The 4,065-nt window shown below is 31.2% G+C and overlaps 1 long non-coding RNA gene across 3 annotated transcripts; it reads right to left on the bottom strand.

Moving 5' to 3' along the window:
* On the bottom strand, positions 218-3,589 carry LOC110268845. Of its 3 annotated transcripts, none has more exons than XR_002357433.1 (4): positions 3,349-3,589; positions 1,313-2,816; positions 610-817; positions 218-521 (listed from the first exon to the last, which is right to left on the bottom strand). It is a non-coding gene; the product is annotated as an uncharacterized LOC110268845 (long non-coding RNA). The 3 variants fall into 3 exon arrangements; XR_002357435.1 differs by having other exon boundaries at positions 2,728-2,816; XR_002357434.1 differs by lacking the exon at positions 3,349-3,589 and having other exon boundaries at positions 2,728-3,301.

Raw genomic sequence — 4,065 nt, 5'->3', positions numbered from 1 at the left:
TCGTTGTCTATATTTTGTTTTCTTTTGTCTATTTTAAATTTAAAAAGTGACAAATTTACCGTCGATTTTAATAGCCATATTTTTTTAATTTTTTTATTTGAAAAATAGTAGACAATTAATGCAAATAAAATTTTAAATATCAAAATAAAATTTATACAAAATATTAGCTAACAAGACAAATAGACTCTTAAATATAATTTATATTAAGTACTAGATAATGAGTTTACAAACTTATCAAAATAATAAATAATCCTCTAACATAAAAAACTCAAGACAACATAAATAACTAAATTCAGACTTATATTCGTTTAAATTGTAATTCACTAATAATACAAAATATTCAAAGCAAAATAAATAACCCTATTCATACTCTTTTAAATATTCATCTGAGTCATCAAGATCATCGAATTCATCCTCCCTTATAGAATAATTACTATTTATGACATATAATTTCATAAACATTGACATACAAAGATCACCTTTGTATACTCCTGAGTATCTACCTCTCCCGACCAAATTATCTATACATGAATGAGAAAAAAGAATGAGGACTATGATTATATATGATTACAACATCACATAATGTTTCTAAGGCTATGTAGTATGTACCTTGGTGGAATTCATTAGTAGCATTGGCTATCTGCTCATAGTTGAAGCACTTTAACAAGGACTGAGCCTTTTCATTCTTGGACATGCTATGTTTTCTTCGGAATGGTGATCTGAGGAAGGAGGCTATGCGCTTCAAGGGAGGTTGAGGCTTTGATTTTCTCTTAGGCGTGTCTGTAGTGCAGGTTCTTGAGATCATAGTGCTATATTTCTGATGTGTAGAATAAAGGATCAAATTGGTAAAGCAAACAGAGGTTATCATAGTGTCATACTCTTGATTTATTAAAAAAAAAAATTCTTGCATAAACAAAAATGGTGTGATACAAAGAACAGGCCTACAAATTTATGATGTAAAAGTTTGAAGTTGAATACAAATAGTGAGGGATCCTAACACTAGCATTTTTCTCAAGCACAAAACAACTAAATGCCAACCTCAAAATCTAAAAACATAATGAAATTCACTTTTGCAATTCTGCTAATAATAGCTACAACCCATAGAGGATAAGATAGTATAAAACTAATACCTTTTCGTGCCTCATAACTAAGTCATCAAATAAATACACACATGGGCTAATTAAGCAACATAATGTTGCTAAGAAACTAGACAAGTTACCAGAAACTATGATCAATAGTAATACTTCTTCTTAAATAATGTTAAATAACAAAGAGAGTAAAGAAATTTGAAGGTAAAATGAGTATGGGTAACCTGAGAAGTGAAGTCAGAAGCAGTGAAAATAAAAGAAGAGGTAAGGCTCTTAGTGACAATGGGGTGTTCTTCAAGCTTACGAAGGTACCAATCCACAAACCCACCAATTTGTGAGATATCACTCAATTTTGATTTTTTCCAACACAAGAGAATAAAACAAGACGGTCATATGAATAGGAGAAAGAAATGTTTAAAACTGTGATTAATCACATTGGGAGAAAGCCTTCAATAATTAATTCACAATAAACTAAAAACATAAAAAAGAATCATTACAGTTTACAGATTTAAAAAAAAATCCATTTAGTAGTGAGGATTGAAATACAACTTTTCATGATGTAATATAAAACTAATAAAATTAGGATAACTTGCTATTTTGGCAAAGTTTTAAAGAGCATTCATGATACCTTCATTCACCTTTAATAAGCATTTTAAAATGGTCTAAGTAGAATAATTTGTTGAGTGAAAGTTTAAAGGAGCTATTAACCATAAAAATACTGCTTTCATCTAAAATAAATAAAATTTGAACAGAACAAAATATGCATGAGAATTATCTCAAAGCAATACTTGCTAATTCATTAAAAATAAACATCAATTAGAACCTACGACATAGTCCATTATTGTGTATAACACTAGGATGAAACAAAGCCACAAAGATCTCAATTATCACACACAGCACAATAGACGACTTAAGAGATGCATTCATAATATGTACAACTGAATTAGTATTTGTTGCTATATAAAACCATATCATCAAAATTCATGTCAATTGAAGGGGGGAATGAATCGAGTTTTATCAACGTTACTTGGCATTGTTGTGCATAAAAAAATAATAGAAAAGAGGACACACCAGATAATAAACCTATTAACCTAATAATGTTTTCTGAAAATAAAAGGGTGAGAGAGATCAGCACTTCTGGTTCTTATAGTGCAACATCTCAATCAAATTTAATACCATCTTCTAAGCAAACAATAAAATTTAATGCTAGAGTATTGGTGCTTATTTAGTTCACCAACTTGAGTTATACATATTAACCTTAAAGTTTATCTTAGATATTAAGACGACGAACTTTGAATTTCAATCATAGAAAAGCTGATCTCACACCTATAGTCCCCTGACCATAATGAAAAAAACTTATCAATCTATCGTACTGTTTCAGTTTTATTTGCTTAGGAGAAATAGATAGGGACACAAACATTAATGCAAACCCATTTATTGAGCCAACAATTTATAAAACAGTATTTTTATACTATGGTATTCAAATATAATTGATAGAATAAAAGTACTTTTAATGAAAAAAAGACATCACTGAAAATAATCTTTCTAAACAAGCCCAAATTCACTATAAAGCATTGGCATCGTGCTTTCCACAATCAATCTATCTAAACATGAAATGAAATAGAATACAAAACCTTACCTAACTAAGCAATCTATAAATGCAACAGCTTGCAAGTTTAATGTTGTCGACTCATCCTCAGCATCTAATGAAACCTTCGATCCATATCTCTTGAATAAAAATAGTTAGCCTCAATTAAGAAAACAAACAAAGAAACCAGCATACATCATTATAAGGAATTGTTATAGGCATCAGACAAGGAGTCTTGATTTGACAACCACAATAAAGAGGGAGCATACAACCACCCACAAAAATTTTCCAGTCCTCTCATAACTAACAAAAGTATCTCCTAGAAAGGCAAGCTCACAAAACCCAACCAGAAACAAGCTAAAAGCTTTCTTATATTCCATGAAGGTGAGTTTTGCCCTCCAAGAACATAATCAGCTAGAGCCCGAATAGCTAAAGCCTTAGCTATTTACCACTAAATTGAAACATATCATCATATAGAGTTGATTCTTTAAGAAGTATTTTTCTATATTTTTAAGTAGGTGTTTCATATAAAAGGTGAAAAAGTAAATGCACATAAAGCCACCATCACCACTACAAAATCTTCAATCTTAATATATTTATCTCTAGTGTAAACAAAAAAGTCCAAGATAAAAATTATATAAAAACTATCATCTAACAACTAGGAACCCTCACCAGTTTTTGGCGCTAATTTAATGCTTGCAGCTTGTGCCTTTCAAACTCATTTTTCCTTCCTTCCTTCCTTAACTGTTTCACAAAACATATAACCAATAAAGGCCATAGAGAATAATGCAATGCAGACAGTTAAATCGTGTTAGGAAGTGTTAGATTCATCATGACCGGCTATCATACTAGCACAAGACACAAGTCCATCTAAGCATGGCGATCTCTATATATACTAATTCAACCTATTGAATATGAGTTGTTTGAAAGCTTTGAAGAAGCAGATAGTTTGTACCCTAAATTAAGTATTAACTCGTGCTTACTCACCCTTTTCCTTTTTCTTTTTGAAGAAAAAAAACAAACTTTTACTCACCCTTACTCGTGCTTACTCACGTTCATGATCTTATATTTATTTCACAACTTCGTACAACTAACCAGCAAGTGCATTGGGTCGTCCAAGTAATAAACCTTACGTGAGTAAGGGTCGATCCCACGGAGATTGTCGGCTTGAAGCAAGCTATGGTATCAGGCACGCGTTCATAAGTTGAGAATGATGATGACTGTCACGATCATCACACCCATCATATTGAAGTGCGAATGAATATCTTAGAAGCGGAATAAGTTGAATTGAATAGAAAAACAGTAGTACTTTGCATTAATCTTTGAGGAACAGCAGAGCTCCACACCTTAATCTATGGTGTGTAGAAACTCTACCATTGAAAATACATA

Source organism: Arachis ipaensis, chromosome B02 (assembly GCF_000816755.2).
Source record: "Arachis ipaensis cultivar K30076 chromosome B02, Araip1.1, whole genome shotgun sequence".
Lineage (NCBI taxonomy): Eukaryota > Viridiplantae > Streptophyta > Magnoliopsida > Fabales > Fabaceae > Arachis > Arachis ipaensis.
Note: the sequence above shows the minus strand (reverse complement) of the source record. Positions and strands in the feature narration are given on the sequence as shown.